General features: G+C 40.4%; 1 pseudogene; it reads right to left on the bottom strand.

Annotated features, from left to right (window-relative positions):
- Positions 1-6,282: 6,282 nt before the first annotated feature.
- LOC101651934 lies at positions 6,283-7,907 on the bottom strand (annotated as a pseudogene).
- Positions 7,908-16,843: the final 8,936 nt, after the last annotated feature.

A 16,843-nucleotide genomic window follows, 5' to 3' on the forward strand; every position in this document is an offset into this window, starting at 1 on the left:
TTTCATCAGCGAGTGCTTTAAGTCCTCCTTACTATCAGACAGCAAGGTTGTGTCATCTGCATATTGGAGGTTGTTGATAACCTCCCTCCAATGCAGATGCCCCATCCGTCTTCATAGAGTCATAAAGATCATATATCTTCCCTGATTATTTGATCATCTGTAGATTGAATAAGTACGGTGAGAGAATACTGTCTTGATGCACATCACTTGTCATTTTAACCCAGGCAGTGTTCCTTCTTTCACCTTGAACTACTGCTCTTGATTCCTGCATAGGTCCCGAATGAGCACAATGAAGTGTTCTGGAATACCTTTCTTCCCAGTGCTATCTGTAGTTTGTTATGATCCACACAATCAAACCTTTTTTTTCAGTCAACCAAGCAAAAGTAAAATCTCTCTGGTGTTCTCTGCTTTCTGACAAGATCTACATGACATCAGTAATCATCTTGCTCATTCCATGTTCTCTTCTGCATCCAGTATGAATTTCTGTCAACTCCCTGTCAATGTGATGCTGTATCCATCATTGAATGATGTTCAATAAAATTTCACTTGCGTGTGATATCAATTATTTTGTTCTATAATATGAACATTCTGTTGGGTCCCTTTCTCTGGAATGGGTACAAGTATGGATCTCCTCCAGTCATTTGGCCAAGCACTTGTCTTTCAGATTTTCTGGCATAGATGAATAAGAGGGTCCAGGGCTTCGTCAGCTTGTTGAAACACTTCAATTGGCAGTCTACCAATTCCTGGATTCTGGTTTTTATTGCAGCTCAGATTTTTTCTTCAGTATCATTAGTTCCTGTTCATATGCTACCTCCTGAAATGGTTGAACATCAACTAGTTCATTTTGAATATTCAGAATACACAGATACTCTGTGTGTTCTTCCCATCTTCTTTTAATGCTTCCTGCATCATTCAATATATTGCCTATGGAATATTTCAATATTGCAACTTGAGACATGAATATTTTTCTTGAGATTTTTTTCAGTTTAAGATATGTTGTGTATCTTTTTTCTTTTTTGTTTTCTAACTCTAGGTCTTTGTACATTTCACTATTATACTTTGTATTCTAAAATTTCCCTTTGATATTTTCTCTTCAGCTCTTTGACTTCATCATTTTTCCATTTGCTTTAGCTTCACTATGATCAAGAACAAGTTACAGCGTCTTCAATTACACCCATTTTGATCTTTTCTTTCCTGCTTTTAAATAGCCCTTTCTTTTTTCATGTATGATGTCAACCTATTGTTCATTCGGTCTCTGTCATTAATGATCTATGACTCAAAAATATTTTTGAGATGCAATCGAAATTCAGGAGGGATGTACTCAACATCGCATTTTGACTCTTATGGACTTGCTTTAATTTTCTTTAGTTTCAACATAAACTTATATTGAACATTTAATGAGCTGTTTCACACTCACCCCCTGCCTTCCTTTCAGCTGCTAATATTGAGCTTCTCCGTCTCCTCTTCTCCCTGTGTAGTCAGTGTTATTTATGTGTACTCCATCTGGAGAAGCACACATGTACAGTTGCTGTTCGTGTTGCTGAAAAGTGTATTTGCAATGAAGAAATCACTGGTGTTGGAGAGTGTTAGCTCATGATTTGCAGCTTTGTTTCTATCACCAGGGCTAGATTTTCCAAACACACTTCCTTCCTCTTTGTTTATAACATTTGCAGTCCAATAAAAAAATAATTATCAACGCATATTTGATTAATACCAGACTAAAAACATTCATACAATTCCTCAGTTTCTGTCTCAGTAGCTTTAGTGTTTGGTGTTTAAAATTGAATAATAGTTGTATTGACTGTATCCTGCTGTGTGGATAGATATTATCACAGACAGCATTGTATTTCCACATAGATCTTGAAATGTCCATTTTGACAACAACCGTGGTGCCATTATTTTTTAATTTCCATTTCCAGTGTAGCAAACTATATGATCTTTCAAAATGGCCAGTACCGGTACATTTCAGCTCACTAGTGCTTAGAATATTTACCTTTATGCAATTAATTTCATTTTCAATAATTGAAAATTTTTCTAGATTCCTATTTCATACATCCTAAGTTCCACTTATTAATAGATGTTTATATCTGTTTCTTTTCCTTTTGAGTCATGCTACATTGGCAAATTAAAGTCCTTAAGGCTTTACTCCTTCCATGTCATTATGATATACTCTACTTTGATGAGGCAGCTCTTCCTCTGTCAAATTTTGAATGCCTTCCAACCTGAGGATTTCACTTTATTATCCTGTGATAGCTGACAATGTTCCACTGTTTTTCATAAAGATTTCCATGGTTAATTCATCAGAAGTGGACAGCCTATTCATTCTTCATAGTCTCTTATTTGTCTAGAACCTCTGCTGAAACCTGTTCACTTTGGGTGATGTTGGTCATAGTTGACATACCAGTGACCTAACTTTCAGCAACATAGCAACACATAAGCCACCACATGGTGACAAAATGACAAGTGGAAGTTTGTGACAGTAGTGCTTCACAATTTCCTGAATTTTGTCTAATATTGGGGTTTGAAGGTACATAAAACACAGCCCTATGCCAGGGGCTCTTAGAGTCCAGGAGGAAAGACAAACATAGCGAACAAATATAAATTTGATTTAGCCTAAATGATGGAGTAACAAAGAAAAGGCTATTACTCTTTGCAGTGCAGTCCTCACAGATGAGGTGCCTCCAGCTTAATGATTTACAGAGATGAAGAATGCTAGATAAGATAATACCAGTTGCTAGGAGATCAAATAAATTCCTACTCTCTGATGCAAAATGTGTGGACCAATTAAATCTCACTTCTCAATGCAGTTCTATTCAATTCCATTTTAACTGCACGTATAGCATTTCTTACTCTGTCCCTAGCTCTCAGAGATAAGTCAACTATCACTAAGTAAATGGAACGGTGTTCTAGATTGCCGAGTTCACTCAACACTTGAAACAATACTCAAAAGTTTGTATTGTGTATTGTGCCTCAACAAACCCCTCATTTCTAATGTAATGGCTACAAATATGGAGGTTCTTTCCAAACATCTGAATGTCACCTGTAAGCTCTGAGGTCCCCAGTGTTTCCCTCACTGAATTGATGGCACTACAACTGAATTTGGTTCAAAATTTAGCCAGAATGATTCCCAAGACTCTCCACTTGTGGCAGTTACATAATCTCCTGTCAACTTGTGAAGGGATGGAGTCTAGCCTGTCAATCAGGTCACAGCCAATGAGGCTTCTCTGTGGACTTGGTCTTCTCCTGAGGATTTTGGGAACTCCTGTCTTCCTTCCTGGAGGTGTGATACACTCTCTCTGCTTGTACTCTCTCTGCTTAACATTTCTGTTGACAAGACACATGGAGCTACGCTGATGGAACTAAAGCCCTAGAGCTGGACGAGCCACATGGAGACCCACACCAGTGCTGAGATGCTTCCTCAACCACTGGCTCCACAAGACTTTCCACCCACTGGCCTGTGATCTTCCTGCATTTGGCATCATTGTATGTATTGTGTGAGCCTGAAAAGGAAATTACAGCCTGGTCTCAGACATATGGGTTTATATCGGACTTATGGACTTGATCTGGACTGGGTTGGGATGGTTTCTCAATATACATTGCTCATTTACGTAAATATTTTCTTATACATATGAGTGTCTATGAATTTCTTTCTCTAGTCAACCCGAACTAACACAACCATGAACTCTATTTAAGGGTATAATTTTACTATATAAAAAAAAGGATACAATTAAATATATGGGGGAAGATATGGCAGGGTTTTAAAAATGCCATATTAAAATGAATGCACTCTCTTCCTATATACCACGACATCTCTCAGCACAGAGAATGCTCATGAAACTTCTCTGTCCAGACCTTTACTGCAGCCTCATGTTGTAGTTATGATTGAGGCCATCAGAGGTGACTGAGATTATAGGGTAGGTCCTTCTGGCATGGCCAGTCCACAACTCGGTCACTTTAATTGTATGGTATATTTGGTATGGAATCCTCCTAGGTAGCAAATACACTTAATCACTGGGGAAAATCTAAGTTTTTAAGGTTAAATCTCAGGAATTAGAAAGAAAAGAAAGTAATTATGTGGGCATATGTGTTTGTAAACCCACAGTTTGCTTCCTGGAAGTAACTGCTACTCCTGAAAAGCCACAGCACATTAGAACATTAAAAAAAAAGAGAGAGGATATAAGGAGAGAAAGTAGAAGGAAGAAACCCTGAAAAGGTAGATCAGAGAAACATCATGTGTCAAAACTGGTTTGACAGCAACAGGTTTAGTTTTTGTTTTGTTTGAGGGGGGGAGGGGCGGGTCAATTTTGAGTGAAGACAATGCAAGCCATGATTTCAAAGCAAGCCTCTTAAATATGGAACATAGAACGCAGTTACAAACAGCTATATGGAGTTGAGGATTTCTCTAACTGGGGAAATTTCATAAGGCTGTCACTGCTGGGGCAAATAAACTAGTTAGAAAGCAAGTTATTGTCGCAAGGGAAGCAGTTAAAGTGATATTGCTACCTGTAACAATTTAGGGAGGCATGGCTCTGCCCTGTATTGCTTGGGCGTTGCTCTAGGCAGTCTATTTTGCTTCATCCCTGGAGGAACTGATGAAGGAAAGTGAAATAAACTCTTAACAAGCTCAGGTCAAAAACTTTTCAACCACTTTTCCAAGCAGGCAAGATAACCTTGTCTCTAGAGCATCCTTGCAAGTAGGAGGCCAGTCATGTCAACTGCTTGCTGAGCAGAGATGAAGAACAATCTCTCAAAGAGGTTTCCAATGATGCAGTGAACAGACAATCGAGCATGCTTTTAAAGAGCTAGAAAGGACTCAGGAGAGAGCATATACTAAAGGCTTCAAAGCAACTAGTTGGTGGAGAGTAATCTATTCAGGCGTGTCAGGAAAGGGAAATTAGAGACAAGAGGGGATGGTTGTGGATGAATTACATTACAGTCTCTGCACTGACAATTTGAAGGTTTGTGTTGGTGATGTATATTGACAAATAAAGTGAAATATTATTGTTAATCTCCCTTGAATTGGTTCTGACTCATACTCACCCCACTTGCATAACGAAGCAGTGCCTGGGCCTGTACCATCTTTTTGATCATACAATATGTTTGAGTTCTTCTTATTCTTCTTTCCAGCTGTTGTCCAGTCAGGGCCTTCCAGCTGATCCTGGCAGCTGTGCAGTGGCAGCCGGGCTAGAGAGACTATCTTCCAGCACTCTGTTCGAGAGCATTCTCTTGTGATTTATAGGATTTCATTGACTAGTTTTCAGAAATAGATTTCCAAACCATTACCCTGTTGTGGCTGTTGTTACACGTGATCACCATGGCCCTGTATAACGAGGAAGGCTGCCGTCCTGCATCATCGTCACAGCAGTCATGTTGGAGTCCATTTTTAGAGCCATTGTATCAAACCTTCTGGATTAGGAAGTTCCTATTGTTCACCATCCTTCTGTTTTATCAAGCATTGAGTTCTTTCCAAGGATTGGTCTTTCCTGGGAATATGTGCCAAGTAAATGAGAACAAGTCTTGCCATGCTTACTTATAAAGAGCAATCAGGTTGTATTTCTGAGATATGTGTATGTATGTATGTATATATGTATATATATCTTTGAAATTTAGAAACAAATTTTATTTAAGATCTGAAATACGATTCCTAAAATAACTTCTCAGAAAACTGCAGCTACACAATAATGCATTGCCTCTATCATGCTAGAATGTGTATGAGATTCAAAAACAAAAACCATGGACCAAACCACCGTCCTTCAACAATTGCAGTAAAGGTAGAATGCCTATGGAACAACACAGAGGATTTGCAGAGGATGGGCTGTTGCACTTCCAGCATCAGAGAGAGAGAGAGAGAGAGAGAAAGAAAGCGCACACAAATGCATGGGTTTTCAGGTATGTACATGAAGTTGAACCTTTGGCACTAGGATTCAGGGTGTTTTGTCGCATAGCTTTAACACATATTAGAAAATTGCATAGTGTCAAATGGATAGAAAGAACTACCAGCATTCAAGCAATGTTGTCAACTAGGCAATAAAATGTTCTGCTGAAGGTTTCTTCTTGGTCAAATAACCGTGCACATTGGTAGCAATAAAAAATGAGAAAAGGAGTTTATACTCCCTTCTATTTTCTGTTTGAACAAATCCGTAAACGAACTTAAATGCCAGCCCTGTGATACATTAACAAGTTTAGAGAACATCAATTATCCGAGAAAAAGACTAAGAACAACAACAACAAAAAAAGTTTTAACAAATATCCAGACATTAACAGTGAGTGGTCAGTAGACCCTCACTGGGCTTTGCGATGGTACTAGACTGAAACCACTTTGTAATCGCTGGCAGTGAACAGGGCTGCAGAAGATTTTGTCAGGTATTTTAGGAAATCATGCAACTAGCACAACAACAACGTCAGGCTCTTTTCTTCAAAGGGCGTGTAAGCCAGCATTGTCTCGATTCTTGCAAATAATCTCAGAAGGGGAGGTGCAACCCAAGCCTGAGACGTAGCCCCCTCAGGGTGAGCCAAGAGAATCAGAACCCACTGTGACCTCTCGAATTCATAGAGCCGCTGAGTGCCCAACATCACATTGAAATACTTTTTAAATTTCTGTCTCAACTGCATTATCTGAACACTCCTTGTTGTCCTTGAGATCTCTTCTAATTTGCCTACTCTTCCAGGAAGGCATCTACGTTCTTCTTAGCCGGGAGCTGAGACAGCTGCTTCTACCTGGTAACGAAGTCCCAATCCTCGACAAGCCGTGCTTTAATTCTTCAGGAATCGTCACCTTCACCTCCACATAATTCTTGAATGCCTCCTCACTTTCCACAGGTGGATCTGCCTGGACCCTTCTCTTCCGAGGTGGCTGAGGTGCTTCGCTGGTACTGCCACCATTCCCGTTTCCAGGATTCTCTGCTTGTTCTTTCTAGGCTTCCTTATGGATTCTGATGGGGGATTAGTTGCAGAGGGACACCCCGCTCTCCCTACAAGATCTGGCTCCAGATTCTTCTGCAGAAAACCAGCTATCTTCTTTCCTGGGGTGGCCCTTCTCCACTTGCTCCTCTACATGTTGCTTCTAGTTGGTTTATTGAAGTTATCTTCTTTGGCAGATTGTTGTCCCACGGGTTTGAGAGCCCTGCTTCCTGGAACTCGTTCACATCTATTTTTATTTCAAACAATCATTTTCCTCCTTCTTCCTCTTCCAAGAACTCCAAGGGCTTTCTCAGTTGGAGCTTTCTTACAGCTCTTCAGGGATGGTTTGGAAGGATGAGATGGGGTCAGGATCAGATCTTCTGATCCTTAGTGGACAGCAGACTTAGCTATTGGGATGCTGACCTGAAACAAAACTCCAGCTCTTCACTGCCGATCCTCCAATCGTCATCGATTTTTTTTTTACTCTGTTGGCAGTCCATGGTACTTTCAATATTCGTTGTCAGCATCATCTGCATCAATTCAAATGCATCGATTCTTTTATGATCTTGCATATACAATGTCCAATTTTCATATGCATATGAAGTGATTGGAAATACCAAAGCATGGGTCAGGAACATCCTAGTACTCAAAGTAATATCCTTGGCTTTCAAAACTTTACAGAGGTTTTGCGAAGCAAATTTTCCAAAGGCAATAGCTTGTTTGATTTACATGACTGCTGCATCCATGAGCATTGATGGTGGCTGCTAGCAAGATGAAATCCTTGACGGCATCAATCTTTTTTTCTGTTTATTATGATGTTACATATTGGTTCAGTTGTGAATTGGTTCAGTTTTTGTTTTCTTTATATTGAGTTGTAACCCCTATTAAAGACTGTAGTCCTTGGCCTTCATTTGCAAGTGTTTCACGTCCCATTTATTTTCACAAGTAAGGTTGTCTCACCTGCATATCCCAGGTTGGTAATAAGCAGTCTTCCAAACTTACTGCATTCTTCTTCACTTAGTTCAGCTTCTCACCTTACTTGTTCAGCAAACATTTAATAGGTATGGCAAGAAAGTACAACCCTGATGCAGAACTTTCTTGATTTCAAACCATGCACTATGACTTGGTTCTGTTTGAATGACTGCCTTTTGGTCCATGTACAGGTTCCACATGAGCACAATGAAGTATTATGGAAAATCTGTTCTTCTTTAGGCTATCCATAGTTGGTTATGCTTCATCCTTTCTAATCGCTTTGTATATTCAAGAACACACAGGCACACACTTTTCTAGAATGCTCTGCTTTCACCAAAATACATCCGACCTCTGTAATTGTGCCCCTCATTCCATGCCCTCTTCTAAATCCAGCTTGAATTTCTGGCAGCTCTTTGTCTGGTTGCTGCTAAAACCATCGTTGAATGAATTCACTTGTATGTCAGATGAATTATATGATTTGATCATTTCTATATTAGGCTGGGTCACATTTCTTTGGAATAGGTACACGTATGTATTTCTTCCAGTTGGCTGGCTAGGTAGCTCTCTGACAAATCTCTTTGCATAGGTGAGGGAGTGCTTCCCTTCCGGTGCTTCCTCAGCTTCTAGAAGCATTTCCATTGGGATTCCCTCGATTCCTGGAACCTTGCTTTTTGCTAATGTCTTCAGTTCTGTTTGGGATTATTATTTAGAAACAATTGGCTATTAAATGGTTCAATGCTAACTAGCATTTTTGGTATAGTGACTGTATATTCCTTCCACCCGCTTTTGATGTTTCCTGCACCATTCGATATTCTACTCATTAACTCTTTCAGTATTCCGTTACAATGCTCTACCTATGACCCCTCCCAGGGGGATGGACAACAGAAAAGTGGGTAAAGGGAGACATCGGTCAGTGTAAGTTATAAAAACATAATAATAATTTATAAATTATCAAGGGTTCATGAGGAAGGGAGGGTGAGAGAGGGAGGAGAAAAAAAATGAGGAGCTGCTACCAAGGGCTCAAGTAGAAAGAAAATGTTTCAAAATGATAATGACAACAAATGTACAAATGTGCTTGACACAATGGATGTATGTATGGATTCTGATAAGAACTGTATGAGCCCCCAATAAAATGTTTTTGCATTGAGGGAGTACTTGAGTAGAGGCCCATGTCCATCTGCTACCTTGATACTTCATATATATATATATATATGTACATAGATCTATTTCCATACTATATATAAATATATTTACATATGTGCATGCCTGTATTTAGACCTCTATAAATGACCTTTGCCTCCTAGTTCTTTCCTCTATTTCCTTTTACTTTCCTCTTGTCCCACTATCATGCTCAACCTTCATGTGTAATTTCTCTGCATTACAATGCCTTTGGTCAAGCCCTATCAGATGTCTTACACCTTCCTCGCCAACAATTTTGGATCACTTGCTGTTTCCTTGTCCCTTGGTTTGTTAATGCCACTTCCTTTCCCCTCCCTCTCCCTGTCCCATGCGCCCCCAGAAACCATTGGACCCATTGTTTTCTCCTCCAGATAGTTTATCCTGCCCATCTTACCAAGATAGACCTGCAGAGATAATAATATGCACAAAAACAAGACAGAGCAAAACAAAGCAACAAAAGAAAACAAAACAAGAAACCAATGAGAAAAAAAGAAAAGCCTGTAAATAGTTCAAGGTCTGTTTATTGACCTTTAGGAGTGTTTTCTGGTTGAGACTGATGGGGTACCACGTCGGACCCCAAAGTCTATTTTTGGTACTCCCTCGGGAATTCCTTGTTCTGCTCCCTGTTCTGTTGCACACCCTTCGTGTTTTGCCTCAGGTGGTGGGGTCAGATTCGGCACAATTCCCGCACTGTGTCTCCAGTGTTGTCCTAGGTACGGCTGTGGCTCAGTGAGGGATGTCATGTCTCATTGTGGGGCCAGCCATATGGTCTTCTGTGTGGATTGGCTGCTCTGAGCGGGAATATGTCCTCAAGGCTTGGTGGGCCACAGTGTGCTCCACTCTCTTTTCCTCCTCCTTCATTTGTTCCCGTGTGCTCTGATCAGATATGTTGCTCTCCCTGAGCTGTATCTTCAGTGCTTTCCTCTGAAGTAAATGCTTCTGGGGGAAGGGGTGTTTATGAGGGGAGGGGTTGTGTCCATGTAGTTGGGATTAGGGGCAGCCCCTTATACCTCTCCACTGGGTCCCTGCTTCATGTCAGTATATTGCATTCACATCTTGGAGTTCCAGGTTGAAGTCTGGTCCCTCTTTCCCTGTGGAGATACAGGCAATACCCTCCCCTTGGGAGGGTTAGTGCCCTGTTACCCCACTGCTCATTTCTTTTTTTTTTCCCCTTCTTTTTAGTTGGCTACCATATCTATCCCTGGATTTGGTCTGGCTGCTGCCATTCTACCCAGACCTCACTCCAGGAATGTTTGCATATAGTAGCTTTTTCCCTATGCCACTTTTACCTTTTTTTTTTTTAAGCTAACCTCAGCAGACTCATGCTTACTTGTCCTTTTGTGCTTGCCTTACTTCACTAAGCATAATTTCCTCCAGTTCTTCCCATGTGGCGATGTGCTTCATGCATTCATCACTGATTTTTAGTGATGCATAGTACTCCATTGTATGTATGTACAGTTTTTTGATCCATTCGTCTGTTAATGAAAATTTGGGTTGTTTCCAACTCCTTGCAATTGTGAACAGTGCCGCAATGAACATTGGAGCACAGATGTCTGGCCATGGTTTGTTTCTTGTCTCTTCTGGGTATATGCCCAGTAAGGGTATTGCTGGGTTGTATGGTACCTTGATTTCCATCTGTTTTAGATATCGTCAAATCGATTTCCTTAGTGGCTGTACATACCTACAGGTCCACCAGCAGTGGATGAGAGTTTCTATCTCACCACAGCCCCTCCAACACTTGTTGTTTTCTGATTTTTTGAATTGGACTATCTTTGAGGGTGTTAGGGGTACCTCACAGTTGTTTTAATTTGCATTTCTCTTATGGTTAATGATCTGGAACATATTCTCATAAGTTTATTGGCCAATTGGATTTCTCCTCTTGTGAAACTTCTGTTCAGGTCCTTTGGCCACCTCCTCAGTGGGCAATTAGTATTTTTTTTCTTTTTGGAAGCTAGTAGAGTATTGTAGATTTTACTAATAAGGCCTTTGTCTGATATGTCATGCTAAAGATGTTTCCCCAGTCAGTGGGCTCTCTTATTACTCTCTTAGTGAATTCTTTTGATGTACACAGGTATTTTATCTTCAATATATCTCATTTGTCAACTTGTGCCTCCTCTGTATTTGTGTTCTTCTCTATTTCTTATGGTGATCTGTATTCCCTGTGACAAAGTTCTCAGGTTGGTCCCAATTCCCTCATTGATGGCCCTAATACTTTGGAGTTTTACCTTGAGGTCTGTGATCCACCTTGAGTTTATTCTTGGACATCGAGTGAGATAAGGGTCCTGCTTCATTTTTCTGCAGGTAAATATCAATTTTTTCCAGCACTACTTGTTGAAGAGTGCATTTGCTTGCCATTGGATATTTTTTTTGCCCTTATCAAAGATCAATTGTCTGTATGCTGATGATTTGTCTGTATGCTGGGTTTTCAGTTCGTTTCCTTTGGTCTGAGTATCTGTCATTATACCCATACCATGCAGTTTTGACCACTGTGCCTGTATAACATGTGCTAAAGCCACATAAAGTAAGCTTTCCCACTGTGTCCTCTTCTTGAATAGTTCTCTGCTAATTTGGGGCTTCTTCCATCCCCATATGAAGTTGGTAATCAGTTTTTTCCATTTCTTAGAAGAAAGATGGGGGTAATCATATTGGGATTGCATTAAATTTATATAGTGTCTTGGGCAGAACTGATATCTTTACTATATTGAGTTTTCCAGTCCATGAGCATGGGATAGTCTTCCATTTGTTGAGGTCACTCTTGGTTTCTTGTAATAGCGTTCTGTAGTTTTCCTGATATAAATCTTTTGTTCTTTTAGTCAGGTATATCCCTAGATATTTTTATTTGTGTTTGACTATTGTAAAAGGTACCACCTTGCTGATCTCCTCTTCTGTGGTCTTATACGATGTGCATAGCAGTCTGAGAGACTTCTGTTTGTTTATCTTGTATCCTGCCACTTTGCCAAATTCCTCTATTGCTTCCAATACTCCTTTTGTGGATCTTTTGGGATTTTCCATATATAAAATCATATCATCTGCAAATAACGATAGTTTCACCTCTTCCTTCCCCCAGGTGAAAACATTCGATGTTTTTTCTTTGCCTTATGTTGTTAGCTAGGACCTCCAGTACGATGTGAAATAAGAGTGGGGACAAAGGGTATCCTTGTCTTGGCCCTTTTTCATTGGGATTGTTTTTATCTTTTCTCCATGGATTATCATGTTGGCTGTTGGTTTTTCATACATAGCTTGTATTATCTTGAGGAATTTTCCTTCCATTCCCATCTTCTTGAGTGCCTTAAACAGGAATAGGTATTGCATATTGTCAAATACTTTTTGCACATCTATCGATATTATTGTGTTTTTTTTATATTTTTTCATGTCAGTGTAGCAAATGATACTAATGGTCTTTCATATGTTGAACCATCCCTGCATCCCTGGTATCAATCTCACTTAGTCATGGTGAATTATTTGTTTTATGTAATTTTGTATTCTATCGACCAGTATTTTGTTAAGGATTTTGCATCGATGTTCATTAAGGGTATTGTTCTTTAGTTCTTGATTCTTGTGGGATCCCTGCCCAAAATCGTATCAGAGTTTTTTTCCCATGTTCTGGAAGAGTTTGTGTAGGATTGGTGTGGTAGTCACCTAATCTGGTGTAAATAAGGATTAAGAGTGTAGGGGTGGAATCTAGGCTGTCAATCTTTAGATAGCCAATGAAACTTCTGTGTGGGCATGGCCTTCTGAGAATTATGGAGAATCTGGTAGTTCCTCCTTGGAGGCAAAAGACACCTCTCTCTCTCTGCCACTTCCTGGGAGACGTTTCAGAAGACAAGCCACATGGACGCAACCATGTTTCAGAAGCCAGAGAAGCCACAGAGAGACCCCTGCCAGCACTGAGATGTTTAAAACACCACTGGATCCAAAGACTTTCTACTCACTGGCTTATGATCATCCTGCATTTGGATTCACTGTATGTGTTTCATGAGTCCGAAAAGGACTTTATAGATTGATATCAGACATGTGGGTTCATATCAGATTTATAGACTTGATCTGGACTGGGGTGGGATGTTTTCTTCATGTTCAATTGCTCTTGTATATAAATCTCTTTCGTATACACATGTGTGTCTCTATGAATTTGTTTCTGTAGTTTACCTGGACTAACACAATCGGTATCAGTTCTTCCCTGAATACTTGGTAGAATTCTCCTGTGAAGCCATCTGGTCCAGGGATTATTTTTGTTGCTAATCCATTGATAGCCTTGTCTATTCAGTCTATTACAATAGGTCTGTTGAGATTCTTGATGTCCATCGGGGATAGTGTAGGGAGGGATTGTTTTTCCAAGAATTTGTCCATATTTTCCAAACTGTTGAATTCCCTGGAGTACAGTCCTTCGTAGTACTGTGTAATTATCCTTTTTATTTCATTAGGGTCTGTTGTAAGGTCCGCTCTTTCATCCCCCATCCTTGCTATTGAAATTTGTTCCCACCTTTCTTTGGTTAATTTTTCCAGTTGTCAGTTGATTCTGTTTATCTGTTCAAAGAACAAACATTAAGCAGCATTAATTTTTCCATAGTTTTCTTATTTTCCCTCTCCTGAATCTCACCCCTGATGTTTACTATTTCTTTTCGTTTGCTATTAGTAGGATTGTCCTGTTGATGCTGCTTTAGTTGCTGTAAATTTTGTGCCAGCGTAGCAATCATAAGTCCCTCTTCCTTTTTCATGTGTGCATGTATTGCTATGAAATTTCCTCTCATAACTGCCTTTGCTCTGCCCCATAAGTTTTAGTATGTTGCATTCTCATTCTCATTGGTTTCTGGAAATTTCCTAATTTCACAGCTGATTTGGGCCAATACACAATCCTTTTGCAATAGAGAGTTATTCATCCTCCAGTTGTTTGCTCATGCTTTCTTCATCTTCCTTTTGTTGATTTCCAGTCTTATGGCACAGTGGTCAGAGAGAGAGGTCTGTATGATATCATTGTACTTAAATTTATGCATATTCACCTTATGCCCCAGCATGTGGTCTATCTTCAAATATGTGCCATGTGGGCTTGCAAATAATGTGAATGTTTTTGTATTTGGATGGAAAGCTCTGTAAACATCTATCAGGTCAAATTCTCTAACTGTAGTGTTTAAATTTCTAGCCTCCTTGTTGAGTTTCTTTCCCTGTAATCTATCTTTCTCAGAGAGTAGTATATTGAAGTCACCTATGATGATTGTTGAGGCTATGATTTCTTTTTTCCATCTTTTGGAGTGTTTGGTAGGCATATTCAGTGGGTCTATCGTTCAGGGAAATTGTGTTCAAAATGCTTAGTGGTTCTTTGTCTACAATTTCCTTGAGCATTATATAGTGTGTGTTTGCGTAATTTTCCTTCAGTTTTTGGAATATATTACTCAACTCTCTCCTCTTCTTAGTGTCTGCTGATAGGCTTTAGAATATTCTTATTTGTGAACCTTTATATGTGATTGCTTGCTTTTCCCTAACTGCTCTCATGATTATCTCCTTTTCCTCAAAGTTGGATCTTTCAACTATTATGAGCCTTGGTGACTTATTCTTGGGATTCAGTGTAGCTGGTGTTCTTTCAGCCTCCTAAATGGCTGCTTGGTTTTAAGCTGGGGTCACTATTGTTGCAGATGAATTCTTTATTGTGTCTTCCTCTGATAATCCAATCATTCTGATGTTGTTCCTCTTCATAGCATCAGGCATAGCTCTTAGGTTTTCTTCAGCTTATCTGATGATCTTATTAGATTTTTCGCGTTTGTTAAAGTCTGCTTGGCTGTCCTCTAGGTCACTGGTGCGGGTCTCTGGCTCCTCCAGTCGATTGGCAAAGTCCGTGAGTTTGCTACTGGTTTTGGTTATCTCATCCCTAAGCTCTTGTGTTTTCCTTTATTGTATGCACTTTATTTCCTCTATTGTTTCATCCTTTTTCTCTATTGTTTCCCTCATATCCTTTATTACTCCAAGCAACACTATACAATTGTTTTCTGTGGCAGATCAATGTCTACTTCTTCTATGCACATTGTTAGGTCCAGGATATCTTCAGCCATTGCCTTTTGTTTCTCCTGTTTTTTTTTCCTTAAGGTCATTGGAACTGATTGCTGTTTGCATTGCTTTGTTTTAGAAGAGCCAGGTGCCATTTCCCAGGGAGTCAAAGAGCACTGGTTTTCTCTGGGAGACTCGTAGGAATGCTTTTTCAAACTGCCTGCAGCTAATTTCACTATGGAATTGGCCTACCACTTCATCCATCTGTGGTTTCACTCTTTCCCTCGTCAACCAGTATTTTGCTATTTGGAGGTCAAGTTGGATGGTCCTCTCAGGGGCTGCTGGTTGGGTTGTTGTGGACCCACAAGGGTGGTGCTGTACTGGGCGATCTCACAAGAAGCCATGGTGGTGTGGCCCACAACAGTTTGGGGTACCGCAGAGGGCATGCAGGGCTTCCCACTGCAATGGGAGGGCCACAGAAGGCTGGTGGGTTGCCACTTTGGTGTAGAGCACCACAAATGGTGGGCGGAATTTCCCTGGTCAGGTAGATCGCTGTGGAAGTTGGGCAGAGGTTCCCACAGCAGTGTGGGACATTGGCAAGTGTTGGCCAAGCTGCCTTAGGCTGTGTGAGTCACTATGGCAGGCTGGAGGAAATTTCCTCAGTCATGTGGGACCACAGGGTCAGATAGGAGCACCCCAACCATGCAAGCAGGTTTTCCCCCAAAGAAGGTGGGCAGGATTTCCCCAACTATGTGTTAAGCACTGCAGAGGGTGAGCAGGTAGAATTTCCCTGGGGAAAAGGTGGGTAGGATATCCCCTGGTGGAGGGTGGGTGTGCTTTCCCAAGCCTCAAGTTATGCTACAGACGGTGGAGCTCTACCAGCTGGGTGGAAGGCAGGCATAAACGCCCTAAGCTAAGGGAATGTTCTGGAGGTCAGCAATGGTGTGTGAGAGAAAAGATAAGAGGAAAAAAAAGCCTAAGCCTGTTGAGACTGTGGGGGGGATAGAGAGAAGAGAGGGAAACAAAAGTAACAGTATAGCTGAGCCCTGATTCCTGATCGTGGGGCTGGAGGGATTTAAACCCTGCCCAGATGCAGTAGCAAACTATGGCTGTGCTGAGATAAAGCCCCTGTGATGGATCAGGCCAAGACAGTGGCAGGGCTAAGGTCAAACCCTAGCCAGCCTCCACTGTGGTAAGATAAAAGCCCCCAGCTTCTCAAAACCTAGTGGATCTGTGCCTACTTATCTTTATGGTGCTCCTCCTATGAGCCGGCAGTGTGGAATTTGCCTCTTAGTAACTCTCTTGCACTGATTTCTGAAGAATTGCTCTGGTATATGCTATTCAGTAGCCATCTTTCTAGAAGTCACTATTTTATAAAAATTTTATTGTGAAATATTATTTCACCTGACCTGTACCTCTGATTTTGCCCTTTCAGATATCTTTTTCCTCCCCAAACTCAAAGAACACTTAACAAGGATATGATTTGAGTCTCTTAAGGATTTCAGAACTTTAGTGCTGTCATAGTATAAATCCAAAAGCACAGAATTGTTCGGGGGTTGGGTTAGAGAAACGGAATGACCACCTTCAGAAGTTTATCACTCTCTATAGAAGATCTGCCAAGAAATAATAGCTTTACATTTTCTTACTTCTGTTTAATAAAGATTTCTATGACATTTTAGCAATACTTTTTGTTGAAAGTATATATACATATGGTCATGTATATTTATTAATATTTGCTGGACTTAGCAATTTATTTCATTGTTGCTCTCCATTTGCCCCAAACCTAAATAAATAGTCATTAGCATGCTCACATCTC

This window comes from Echinops telfairi, unplaced genomic scaffold (assembly GCF_000313985.2).
Source record: "Echinops telfairi isolate 266 unplaced genomic scaffold, ASM31398v2 ScPeMD7_18;HRSCAF=68, whole genome shotgun sequence".
Taxonomy (NCBI): domain Eukaryota; kingdom Metazoa; phylum Chordata; class Mammalia; order Afrosoricida; family Tenrecidae; genus Echinops; species Echinops telfairi.